The sequence below is a fragment of the Leucopleurus acutus genome (genome assembly GCF_964270905.1).
Source record: "Leucopleurus acutus genome assembly, chromosome: 15".
Classification (NCBI taxonomy): Eukaryota; Metazoa; Chordata; class Mammalia; order Artiodactyla; family Delphinidae; genus Leucopleurus; species Leucopleurus acutus.
The window spans coordinates 15,413,736-15,428,124 of NC_139157.1; the positions used below are offsets into that span (position 1 = coordinate 15,413,736).

Here is a 14,389-nt window from a genome sequence, read left to right on the forward strand (position 1 = left end):
AAAATTATGCATACCTTGGAAAATGCAGCTGAAACAGCAATAGTTGGGATCTGAAATGAGACAGGAAGCAAGGGGCCAAGAAAGGGGCGGAGGGGATGTCAGCTTTATTCAGTCAACATGAATACAGGCCTTGCTTACCTAAAGCTATGGTGGATAATTCTGTTGTACGGACTTCCTAAGCTTGGTGTATCTGGTCCAGTGCTTCTACAAGTTTCTCAGATATTACAACTAACTGTCCGTTCCAGACACTAGATTCATTATCTACAGCTGCCAAAAGCAGATCTGGCACCACTGGACTCATCTGGTTCTTCTGACATTTTAAGTGACGGCCTTTCCGTGTCTATTAGATGGTCCCTTTGCAAGCCCTGGGCAGGTCTAGCCAAGGTTCATCATCAGCGGCAGATGTTAAAAACATGAGACCTTCAAAAACCCTCTGCGAGCCCATACTTCATGGGGATTGGATATTCTATCTGGTTTCCAAAACACAACAATTATCTTGCACCTAGCTACATAACAAGTGAATAACTTATTAACCTCTGTGTATCTAAAGTACAGCTCTGAAATATACAAAGGAAAAACTGATAGAACTAAAAGAAAAAATTAACAATCCACTCAACACAATTAAGTTCCAAAACCGCTCCCTCAGAAAATGACAGGTCAAATAGAGCAAAAGTTAAGTAAGGATACTGATAATCTGAATAACAGTTAAATGATTTTGATTTAATTGATAACTTTGTACCCAACAGAAAATAAGCATTATTTTCAAGACATGGGACATTCACAAGTGAATAATTTATATGGGAAGTACATCTCTTTGGATCATATTTCTAGGTCCTTTGGTACTCTAAGTTTCTGTTACCACTTTTTTTTTTTTTTTTTATCACATACTGCTTCACAGAAAGGTTACTTGTTAGATGTGTTTTACCTTCTCTGGCATACTTTACAACCTTTCCAAGGACAGAAGCCTTGTCTTCTTGCCTTTGCATCCCTCACAATACTTACTGCTTTACACAAAGCAGACATTCATTTACAAAATGATCATTCTAAAACAGATCACTTTTCATGATGTATCAATAACAACCTATGCTAAATAATTTTATGCTACTTCTTTCCAATAAGGAGTCCCTCAGAATCTGTCAAATGTTATTAAGTTGGAGGCAGTTTAATAGAAAAAGGTTTAAGGAAACTTTCTTCCACAGTAGGATTTCAGAACACTGAACGTCACCCTTTGCTGATCCCTGATCCCTTTGCCAGTGGCTTAGCCGAATGCTTCTAGATGCTTCACAAGCTGCATGCATGGAACATACAGGTCAGTCTGAGGGGAGAGCAAAATGGGAGGGAATCCCTCACCATCAAACTCAGGGCTGGTTCCATTACTGGTTATCCAGATGGAGCTCTTGGAGTCACTGTATAGAGTTTTATCCTCCAAATGTCCTCTTCGGTTCCTCTACCGAGACACGTCACAATTAGGGCTTCAATTCGTCTATATTTCTTCCTATAACCCATTTCTGTGTTTGTGCTGGTCACTTCCTCTTTCCATATTACATTGGCATTTACCAAGCCATCTTCCACAGAGCAGCACAGTAATAGGTCAAAAAACTAGCAGGTGGGGAAGGGGGCTTTGGGGAGGGAGGAGGAATTCCATTTCAATAAGTCTGAGAACCTTGCCTGTAACACTTCCTTGTTGAAGACGTACAGTTCGGGGCAGCATGGTAAAGGCTCTGCAGAAAAAGTAATCATTAACCTTGCTTAAATCCCAAACTTATTTGACCATGAAGCCCCCCTCCCCGTCCTTGTTTTTGACAGAAACCTATTACCATAATTCCACAAAATTGAGAACGTACTGTCCTGAGAATCCTCTTATACTCAATGCCAGGAATGGGAACTGGTTCCTTATTCCAAAGGTCATCCCTTCATGAGAAAACAAGTACCTTTTTTTTCTTTTTTTAAACTTATGTCCTTTTTCTCTCAAAAATGGTTGGGGACTTCCCCTCATACCTTTCCCAGATACAATGAAGGATCTACAATGAAGAAGTTTTCCTCCTTCACCCCTCCCCCCCACCAAACGGTGTCTAGTCTTTATACCAGCTTAAGGTATGCAAATTTCCAGAAGATATTAAAAAAATTTTTTTTTAATTTTAATTGTGGTAAAATACATATATTTTTAAGCGTACAGTTCCGTAGTGTTAAGTACATTCACACTGTTATGCAACCCATCTCCGGAACTCTTTAAAAGGAGACTTTTTTTGTGTGTGTGTGGTACGCGGGCCTCTCACTGTTGTGGCCTCTCCCGCTGCGGAGCACAGGCTCCGGACGTGCAGGCTCAGTGGCCATGGCTCACGGGGCCCAGCCGCTCCGTGGCATGTGGGATCCTCCCGGACCGGGGCACGAACCCGTGTCCCCTGCATCGGCAGGCGGACTCTCAACCACTGAGCCACCAGGGAAGCCCAAAAGGAGAGGTGCCCATACTCAGAAAGCCAAATCTGTACGTCTTTCTGAACGTGTAATTTTGTGCTATATTTTTGTAACCACTATATTTAGTTATTATAACACTTTTAATTTTCGATTATCCTTTAAAAATTATTTTCATGACGGCTCCATGTTAAGAGATAATCAAGGGATTTTGCAATGGAAGAAAACTGATGGAAAGCATCTCAGTGACTTTTTAAAGATCCCACTGCATTAAGTCCCTGTCCTCTAGCTTAGTGCCGAGAATTGCACCAGATGGGTATATTATTAGCAATGTCTAGTGCAATATAATTAGTTATTTATTCACAATGTCAATCATTTATGCTGTAGCCACCGATAACTCTTCTATTAGCTGCCTTCCAATAAATCTATCAGCCTTAAGTAAAACACTTCCTGGAACACAGTGGCAAGGTCACTTACAGGATATGTAAAGGGCTGGGCAGTGTTGATTCCTCACTGAGCATCCTTCATTGCATTGTCTGTAAGTCTTAAGGGTAATAAGCCACAGTATTGCAACCCCACAAAGCCTTCAGCTTCAAGACTTTTGAGGTACCACAGAGCATGTGGGCCTCCTGCAATTGCTCATGAAAGGGCCGTGAGAGTCCTCAGCTAGGGATGGACGATGCCAGAGTGATGTTTATTCCCTCCAGAGAAGAGCATGACCACATGGTAGGGGTCAGAAAATGCTAGCAAGAACTGTAAAGGGTGCCCCGAGCACCCCAGTGCCTGGTGTGTACCTTGGAACATTTAAGTGGCATCTCTCAGATACTCGGGCAGCTCTAGGCTGTGTGCTCCTAAACTCCACCCCTGATGCACTTTCCTCAAAGAACCGGGGCAGGTGAAACCCTGGACAAAAAGACACCAAGAATAAAATGTATGGGAAAGTTTATTCAGGAAAAAAATATGTTTATATGAGTATGGGTACACACATATCTTTTTGGTGGTATTTCAAAGATGCAGTCTTTTTAAAAAATTATTTTATTAATGTATAATTGATTGACAATGCTGTGTGAATATCTGCTGTACAGCAAAGTGATTCAGTTATTCATATGCATAAACATCCTTTTTCATATTCTTTTCCATTCTATATGCAATAGTTTTCATCAAAGATATAGTCTTGAAGCTGAATAACACAAACACACACACACACACACACACACATCATACTAAGAGAAAATAATGCATTCTAATTCCTTTGGGGTCAAAAACTGTGAAAAATAGGCCTATACTCCTCTGATTTTTCAAAAATTAGCTGGAGAGAGCAGCGCTTCTCCCTAGAATTCTCTTGTTTTCCTAGCTTAATTTGATCAACTGGTACCCAATGGCATCTACTGGCCTACTACCCTGGAGAGAACAGTTCTTATCTATAGCTTGTGGGTAACAAACTGGTAGATTATTATTTTATACTGATGTACCATATACATTTTTGTGTACATGCCCAGATATTTGCTAGTCTGAGAACTAGAAGTTTTGCAGTTCACTTATATACCCCAAACAATTTCAGAACACTTCAGAAGTATAACATGATTTGGGGGGGGTTATCAATTTAATTATATGTATTTACATTTAAAATAAACAATTGTTTTAGAAATACAGGGGTACTTTTTCCTTTTGGAGGGCTAGGAAGAGGGAGCGTGGGGTGGCCTGGACCAGCCTGAGAACAGCATGGGGTGAGGGGAGTCTAGGGGGGCACCAAGGTGGAGAAGGCCATCAGAATACCTTTTCTGTTGTTGTTTTAGGAAGTTCTAGAAGGGAATTCCCTGGCAGTCCAGTGGTTAGGACTCCAAGCTTCCACTGCAGGGGGCATGGGTTTGATCCCTGGTCGGGGCACTAAGATCCAATAAGCCTCACGGCACGGTGAAAAAAAAAAAGTTCTAGAAAAGTAAAGAAGCTCCTTCTAACCCAGCTATTTTTGTGAAAGGGTAAACTGAGTCTCGAGATGGAGGCTGACCACTGAAGGGTCACCCACCCCTCCAGGCACTGGAGATGTGGCCCTTCCAGTATCCGATCTCCACCGTTGTTACCTCAAACCAGAGGCCTGGAGCCCTAGTTCTCGGGAGGGGGAAACATGACTTTTCTAAAGAAGGAAATTAGCTCATTCATTCTTTCAGCAAACATTTGAGCTTCCCTTATGTCTGGCTTTTTCTAGGGTATATAGCAACAAGCAAAACATGCAAAGACCTGGCTCTGAGGGAGTTTATATTTGAGTGGGTACCAATTTTGAAAAAGAAGTTCATCAGACATTCAACACACTTACTTTAAATGAACAAGTGACTTTTATAAGATATTCTTATCTGGTCACTGCAGTTGAAGACTGACAAAGCTATTTTCTCCAACACTAGATCATGGCTTCAGAAACAAACAAAACCGGATCGGTCATGGTAATTGAAAATGTCACGTACTCAGTAACACAGATCAGCAACCACGGAAGATCTAAGAGCTAAAGTCCACATGCCCACAGCAGCAAGGAGCAGGGGTCGCCACTGTTCTCATGGAACACACACTTCTCAGGCAAAAATGCGTGTCCAAAATGGGACCAAAGAATCCTGAGCTAGTCCCGCTTCCCCTTCCCTTATTTTGTGTATCATATTACAAAGCAAACAGAATATCAGTGGGTCTCTCAGGAGAGAAAATATTTCTTTTATTCTAAGAAAACATCATGAATAACCACAGCTCTCTAACCTAACAAGATGTCATTTCTTTCTTTGGAGACGAACCATGTATCTCTCTGGTGAGCAGACAAGTCTATATACGCATTTCCAGAGAAGGTAATCACTTCTGAAAAAGAAATGATTATTCCACTTCAAAAAAAGAAAAGAAAAAAAGCGTTCAAATGACTGAATCTGTCACATATATAGGGTGTGCCTGACTGCGATCCAGGTAGGGGCACATGACGATTTTCTTGGGCTCTGAGGCCCCTTCCTCCATAAAAAAGAATATTAAAAATTATATTTTATGACTGCCTTGGTATAAAGAAAAATATAATCCAGGCTGGGTTCATTATTATATATTTACTATTTTTCTATTTATTTTTGGGGAAAGAATTAAAATTAAAACATTTTCATGGGCCACTAAAAGCATCATGGCCCCAGGCACTGTGTGTAATGGGTAAGTCAGCTCTGGACCTCAGACTCTTGATTTTTAAGCTACTCAGCATTCTAGTCATACATGAGACAAAAGAACTTCTAGGACTTTCTTGCCAGTAATGAAGATCTGCGGTAAGAAAACCACTATTTTACCAGTTAACAAAATACCGATGGACTCTGAACTCCAACACAAGCAAAGACATCTTTACTCCATTAAAATACCATTTGTCTTTGTAATAACTCTGAGTACCTCAACAAGAATAATGCAGTGTATCAAATATTCATAATTCCAACAAAGCATGATTATTGTGCTAGTTAAAGGCAGACTCTAACCCCTTGTTGCACTTATGCTTTAATGTTATTTTTATTTTACTGTTTGGTTAAAAAAAAAAGACCTGGTGTAGAATTGAAAGTATAAATGAGTAAAAGGATAATGCTGTGCTTACCAGGACTGAGTTTCCTCACATATTCCTTCCATTCTAGTAAGCATTTGATATGGAATTGAGTAATAATGTCAGTTTAACATTTCAAGTCTTGCCAAATAGCTTATGATGTGGTCAGAGTATGATAAATTAAAGGACTTAGGAAAGGAGAAACAGAATAAAATAACTGCCTAGACCTTAAAAAAAGGGTATATCTCCCTCCTTCCTTTCCCTCTTATTGTTCACTGTGGTTTTTCAAGTACTACCACCACAAAATTGCATTGAGATTTTAAATCTTAAAGAAAAAAGAGGAACTTAAAAAGAACAGGAAGAACTTTTCTCACCAATGAAAAGCATTTAAAATATTAACCAAGAGACTGACTCATTAGCAGCAGCGCACCAACAGGAAGGTATGATTCCAATTTGGGTCACACTATGGTTTGCGCTTCCTGACTCCATTTTTATTCCTCATGTATGTACTTTGAAATATGAATTTTCTTTTGTCTTTCACCCTCTGGTTATAATATTTGTTATTCTGTCTTACAAAATAGTTAAAAAACAATATAAATTTGGCTCTTAGAGGGTACCTACACAAAAATACCTAACAAACCTAAATTACAAATTTATTAATCTTTTAACATGTTTCATACTCAAGTGGTAAAAAATGAAAACAGCTCACTTTAATGGTTGAAGCCTTTCCAGTGTCTTCACCCACCAACTGCTAACATCCGTCTCCACCTGTAGCAGAAACACAAAATATAAATTGCTTTTTACTTTTCCAGAATGATTTCAGTGGAACATGGATGAGAAATCTGGGCCAATTTTAAGGGGCAAAAGGAAGACTGGATGCAAAAAGACCATAATTTTCCTAGGAAAAAGTCACCTATGCTACTGGTCTATAATAGACCTCTAGCAATAATCATAACAATTTAACTTAAAAAACAACTTACAGGATGTGGTGTTAGAAAGTTACTGTCCAATCCTGATTTTCCCTTTCCCTTGAAATACTCAGAAAATCTAAAAAAGACTTGAACTTTCAATAGCGCTAAAAATTAAGTTCGATGACTTGCCAGGAGCCAAGAAGAATTTCCTTTACCAGGAAGAGAGATGAAACTCCAAGGAGCAGAAGGAGAATGGATGATTTCACTCAGTCTCAACCCTCGTATCCTTATCTCTGAAACGCAAGTCTTCCACAGGATGTGAACCGCCTTCTAAGGCCATGGCCACTCTATCCCTGAGCTCCTCTCTATGGCTGTAGCCAATAAGTCCTCTCAGTTTCCATCTTTGCCAAGCACTTGGGGTGGGAAGGTAGAAGCTAATGGGAGTAATGCTTAGATGTGGTAAAATCTGGGGTTGCTTTTTTTCTGGTCACTATTTTTGAAAAGAAAGAACCACAGACATTATATAATGGAAAAACAAATGTGCCTAGATATGTATCAGATAGGTATCTTCATGAACAAAAGTTACTTGAAAATATTTCCACTTGGCTGAGGGATGAATCCAAATAAAAAGAGTGAAGAAGTAGTCACGTAGTGGCACGGCTGGTAAGCATTAAAAGCAGTAAATAGGGAATAAAGTATGCTAATTATTCTAAAACCAGTCCAAATGGGGTGCAAACTTACAAATTTTTGGAAAAAATGTCTAATAAAAACATTACTATAGTAGTTAAGTTCATCTAAGTCTGAAATCCTGGATCATGTTATGAAAAACGGGGAAATGAGTGGGGACAGATGGTGAAAGCAAGTTAATTTCCTTTTGGGTGGGGAGTAAGAAATGCAGTTCTACTTGTGACACTAGTAGCTGTTTTGTTTTTTTTTTAAACTGGAGAGAACAAAGCAATAAACTGCATATTTAAACTTAAGCTCAAAAACAGCAGTAAAGGTAATATAGGAAAGGCAGAAATAAATAAAAGCAGGAATTTCTGATTTCAATATTTAAAAAAAAGTCACTGGTTCATTATAGAATGAAATGTCCCATAGACAGATTTCAGGCAAATCTAGTCTTAAAATCCAACATGAAACTCGAATTACTAGAAGAACATATCACAGATATGGAAGAGATGATAAACTTGAGAATGCCATATAAAAAGATCCTTGTGAATAAATCTGAACATCTCAACGGAAACAGTTTTCTAAGGTGGTATTTAATTATTAAAACTGAACCAGAAATATAAAAGCCGAAAGGCTAAGAAATATGGTTCACTTCAAGGATTAGACAATTCCCAAACTGTATAAAAAGCTTTCAGGATATAAAACAAACGCGACTCTTCAGTTTGTTTGGTGAAGCTTATCAGACAACCTAACCTGATAAGACACAGAGAAGGAAAAAAGTAAGAGGTTTATTTCACTTAGATAAACAAGATGGAAGAACATCAAATAAAGTGCTCAGAACTCTTGATTTCTAGTAAATTAAAATAATGATACAACAATATAAACTGGGCTTATTCTATAAATATTATATAAATAAATCTCTTACGCTGTATCAATAGGTCAGATCAACACATATTCATATTTCCAAAGATGACAAAATAGCATGTGATAAACTCAGCACTTATACTTGATAACCTCTCAGGAATCTAGAAATAGAAAGATCACCTACTGTGATTTTTAAAAAGATCTAAAACCAACAGACAACATTTTTGCTAAAAAGTCAGGAATAAAATAAAAAGATGTTCACAAAGTATTAGTGAAAGGAAATGAACAGACCAAATACCACCATCAGCAGGTGCAAGGCTGAATACCTAAAACTCAAGAGAAATATCTAAAAATAACCCTGTTGGAAATAGTAAGGGTGGTATCAGATGATTTGAAATACGTAAAAAGCAATGCTTTTTGTCCAGTGGTAGCAAAGGCCAGTCACAAACAAATGAAAAAAAAAGACAGTCTGAAAACAGGTCATATTCAGAAAAATTATGCTCAAAGAACCTATGTAGAAAATGTTTAAGGAAATCTTTAGGACAATGGTTTCCTCATGAGAAATGTTGAGAAGTATAAATGTACTTTTTTAGAAAAGGGGAAAAAAAAAAAGCATCATCTAGCCAGGAAACTCAATATGAGGTAAACTAATGAATTTATATTTTTGGTCTGTAGAAGGTGAAGTACCATTATAGGAATATGAGAACAGTAAGAGGCTTTTATAACCAGAGAGGCTTATTTATAGGTGAATACTTGAGGATCTCAGAGGCTGTTCTATAAATTCACGATAGAATTTTTAGAAAAAAACACATTAAGAATATTTGATTATCCGGCCTTAAGTGCAAAATGCACTGATAGATTATACTCACAGCATTAAATACAAATAGAATTTGATATAAAAATACCCCCAAACACTTCACTACACTCTTGAAGGTTGGGGAAATGTTATAAACAGCCATCAATGTTATATTTCTGGAAAGAAAATGTTAATTACACTTCACTGAACCATGATAAAACAGGTCACATTTTATTGCTTTTGGCCAAAGAACAATGTGAAACGTACAGTCAGGAGTACATGCAAGGTGGTGTTTAAAATAAGTTCTATAGGCACACCACAACTAATGTGAGTTTGAGAATAAAAATAAATAAAATGTCAGGGTTGGTTTTATAAAAAGGAGACACAAGTCCAATATGTCGCCATGTCTTTTTAGCTACAGTGTCTAAAATAAGCTTATCTCTCATTTCAGACAACAGAGTGAGGAGAGAAACTAAAAGCCAAGTGTTTCTGACAATAACTATGGGATCAATGTCACAAAAGGGATCACCTTTACTCTTTATATCAGGACAAAATTAAAGGCCTGTTAGCTTTGGAGGATGATGATGCTGAGTGACTAGGTAAAAACAGGTTTAATGGGCTCAGTCTGGCAGGGTTTAAACAAGGAACAATTTAAAGTCATGTTCGATAAAAACACTTCTACTTATGAGAATGACTGTGCAAATACCCAAGGCGTAGACACTTTCCCTAAAAATGTCAACTATTTGAAACACAGGAGCCCCAAAAGCTTGCCCATAAGCATGAAATCTGTTATCTTTATTTCTTGAGTAAAACACATAAAACTTCATAGAAGAAACAAGTGAGGGTGAAAACTCACATAAAGGGCTACCAGAAATCACAGAATTTTAGACCAGTGTAGACTATAGTGTACTCAACAGCAATAAGACCAAAAAATGGCAACTTTCCCAATGTTCACGCCCTAAGTATCTAGAAAGTATCCCTTAAATAAGTAACACAGATGGTCAAGTAGACAAAAACAAAGCGAGTATTTTTGAGGGGATACACAGTTTGATCATGTAACTCCAAAAGGAATCTCTGTATTCACACCGGCGTCCAGCGCCTGCCCCACACCTGCCATTCTGGGGGGCCGCGCCACGTCTATCCATTCTGATTTAAGAATGCCAGGTAACTTGGGACTCTAGGCCCACTTCGACATAAAAACCACTTTCTCTCTTCCACTTGCCCTTCTTTGAGCTGCCTCATTTCCTTCATAGACCATAAGCAAGCAACAGTAGCTAGTGAAATACAAACCTTCTTAATGTGGCTGCTGAAAGGGGGCGGAATACTATCCTCTATAATTTTGGAAGCCCAACATCCATCTACCCTCCTTCTGACAACCACACCAGCGTTTCCCTCTCCTCTGTCCTACTATCAGCCCAGGTGCTCTGAATGAAATCAATTAGGCTAAACAATTCATCATATTTCATCTCCCTGATTACTCTGATTGGTGCATGGATAGGCGCGTGACCCAAGCCACACCAATCGGGATCAATGAGACCTAACTGGGGTATTTTATTAAAATTACTAAGGAAGCAGAACTTTTCCTGCTTCTATGAGACACGAACAAGACAGGATTTAGAGGCCAGAGTTGTTGTAGCCATTCTGCAAACATGTGGGCCATGAAAATGAGCCTACATGGAGGAATCTCATTCTGATCAATTCTGTGTGTTTTTGAACTATAAAACAGATCTATACATGCTCCAAGGTGACTTACTTTCTTCTACTCTATATAATGTTTGTGAGGGACTTCCCTGGTGACGCAGTGCTTAAGACTCTGCGCTCCCAATGCAGGGCACCCGGGTTCCATCCCTGGTCAGGGAACTAGATCCCACACGCATGCCGCAACTAAGAGTTTGCATGCCACAACTTAGGATCCCGCCTGCTGCAACTAAGACCTGTTGCAACCAAATAAATAAATATTACGTTAGTGAGATTCCTCCATGTCATTCCGCAGTGTAATTATTTGTGCAGGTGGAGAGTATTTCTTTGAATTTCACTGGATACTTCATGGTATATTTATACGCTCTACTGTTAGACCTTCAGATTGTTTCCATTTTTCTTTCCTATACAAGCAACGCTGTACATGACTCCTGTATTCATACTTCTACATTGTATTTACTTGAACTGGAACTGCTGGGTTGTTCATCATACCCATGTTGAACTTTACTGGGTAATGCCAATTTTTTTTCAAGAGTAATTGTACCAATTTACACTCCACCCAGAGTACACGCATACCTCATTTTACTGTGCTTTACTTTATTGCATCTTGAACATATTGCATTTTTATTTATTTACTTATTTTTACAAATTGAAAGTTTGTGGTAATGATGGGTTGTCAGATGATGGTTAGCATTTTTTAGCAATAAAATATTTTTAAATTAGGGTATATAGTTTTTTTAGGCAAAATGCTATTAAGCATTCAATAGACTACAGTATATAGTATAAACATAACTTTTATATGCACTGGGAAACCAAACAATTTGTGTGACTCGATTTATTGTGACTTTAACATTATTGCAATGGTCTGAAACTGAACCTGCAATATCTCTGATGTATGCCTATATATGAGAGTTCTTTTCACTCCATATTATGGCCAACACCTAATACCATAAACTTTTTTTTTTTTTTTTTTTGCAGTACGCGGGCCTCTCACTGTTGCGGCCTCTCCCGTTGCGGAGCACAGGCTCCGGACGCGCAGGCTCAGCGGCCATGGCTCACGGGCCCAGCCGCTCTGCGGCATGTGGGATCCTCCCGGACCAGGGCACGAACCCGGTCGCCTGCATCGGCAGGCGGACTCCCAACCACTGCACCACCAGGGAAGCCCCCATAAACTTTTAATTATAGCTATTCTGGTGGGTGAGAAATGGTATTACTGTGGTTTAAATTTGCATTTACCTAATTACTAATGGGGTTGAGCATAACTTCATTTGTGTGTTGGCTATTCACATTTCCTTCCCTGTGAAAAACTTGCACATACACTTTGCCCATTTTTCTATTGAATTATTTTTTTCTTATGAATTTGTTGGAGTTATTTATATATTACCCAACATGTAAATCCATCTGTCTGTTATGGGTTATGGTTTATCTTCAGTCTCTTGACAAAGAGAAGTTCTTAAATATGATGCAGTTATATATGTCTCTTTATGGTATAATGATTTTCTGTCTTGTGTAATAAATTCTTTCCCTACCCCAAGGACATGAAGATATTCTTCTATGTTTCTTTTAAAAGTTTTCTAATTGTGTATTTTGTGTTTAAGTCCTTGATCCATTTGAAATTAATTACTATGTATGCTGCAAGGCAGGTGCCATTTTCATTTTTTCCATAAGGATAAGCTATTACCCCAGTATCGTTTATTTATTCTTTCCACTGATTTGCGTTTCAGTTGTGTCACATAACAGGTTTTCTATATAAATGTGGGCCTGTTTCAGAAATACTGTTTTACTGGTCTAATCACTTATCCCTATTGCCAAAATTACAGTGTCTAAATCGTTTGGGCTTTATAACAATATAAATATCTCTAAATCCTTCTACCTGTTTCTTCTTAAGGATTCTTTTGGCTATTTCTGGATCTTTGATCTGTATAAGTTTGAGAATCAACCTAAGTTCCAAAGACATGTTGAATTTTGACTGGGATTGTACTGGATCCACATTTGGGAGAACTGCCATCTTTATAATAATGAGATCATCTATGAATATCTTATGCCCCTCCCATTGTTTAGATCTTTTAGAAGTATTTTTCAATAAAGTTAGTTATTCCAGTGTCTACATAAAGATCTTTCATCAAATATGTTTCTAGGAACTTAATTTTTGTTATTATTGGAGAATATATCTTTTAAAAATATATACTGCTTTTTCTAGAAAGGCTATTAACTTGAAAAAATGTATTTGGAAATATACAGAAAAGTTGCAAAAGTAAGAACTGTAGTTCTTAGCTTTTGCTTGTCAAAAGCTTATTAGTCGTTTCAGAGAACCAAGTTTTGATTCTGGGATGCCATGTGTACTTATAATTGTTCAGACATAAGCAAAAAAACCCCATCGGCTACAGAATTCACAATAGAAACAGGCTGACCAAAGTGGGAGTGGAGGGGGGAAATTTAAATGATCAAATATTTTAGAATAAGAGTGTTAAACAATCATAAAAATTTTTCATTCAAGCAGGCAATGATTTATATGCCTCAGACTCAATTTTTAGTTTTTCATTCAACAAGTATTTAGGATCTGTTATGCACAGATACACATTTCTATTCCCATAGAGACCTCCGGAGACGGACACTTTACAGCTTTACTTGCAAACTCAATTCAACTTCTATTTCTAATTCGATATCTCTAATTGGCCTTTGTTTGATCTCTCTAATTGGCATGTTTCTAAAGAGATCCAGTGGGTCTCAACCACTTAAAAAAACCCCAAACCCTAGAATTTGGAAGTGGAGACTATTGAGAAGAGGTGCACATTTTTCAATAACTAATAGTTATTGGTTTCCTAACCAGTAAATGTACTCGTTTTACCCACAATTTGATTAAATTATATAGTAAATGCCTGATGTGTGTCAGGCACTATGCCAGGAGTTTATAGAGTGGGTAAAGCAAGGTCTCTGAGGAATACATCTCATATTACAAAATGGGTGTGTTCTTGGGAAAAATACATAAAGCAATTCTTAATAAGTTGAATTGTCTTCTGTGGCATTTTAATAGATACATTAGAAAAAAGCTGTTCAAGTGAAGGTTCTACCCACTCAATTCTGATGTAATACATCAGGTTTGCATGACTTGTCAGGCACTGCATTCTGCAAAGAAAGAAGACTGATGAAATGACAAGTTCAGTCTTTAGTTTGTATCATTTCTTGGGTTCCGCAGGATCACACACCAGCTGTGTGTATGTAGAACTGATTAAAGTTCTTTATATTTTATTAAGAAACGTTAGGCTGATACTGCATGCTTCCCGAATCTGGGCTATATTGAATGGTAAGTTGGTTGTGAATCTTTTAGAAAGGAAACCAAAAGCAGATAGACAACACAGACTCTGCACACCAGATTTTGATGACCCATAGCTTAGATTTTGTCATTTGCTGTTTATATTTTTTAAAAGGCTAACAGCTGGCAGAATGACTTGACAAAGCATCCTTAATTCTAATACTGAATCAGAGTTAGGAGTTAGAGTAGAT

At 37.9% G+C, this 14,389-nt stretch overlaps 1 protein-coding gene across 1 annotated transcript in view; it reads right to left on the reverse strand.

The window, feature by feature from the left end:
* The window catches only part of PLEKHG1 (pleckstrin homology and RhoGEF domain containing G1), a 223,496-nt gene that overhangs the window by 158,430 nt on the left and 50,677 nt on the right, over positions 1-14,389 (reverse strand). Inside the window, exon 2 of the mRNA XM_082855515.1 lies at positions 6,657-6,715. The gene's annotated coding sequence lies outside the window, so the exon portion shown is untranslated. The remainder of the gene's footprint in view (positions 1-6,656; positions 6,716-14,389) is intronic.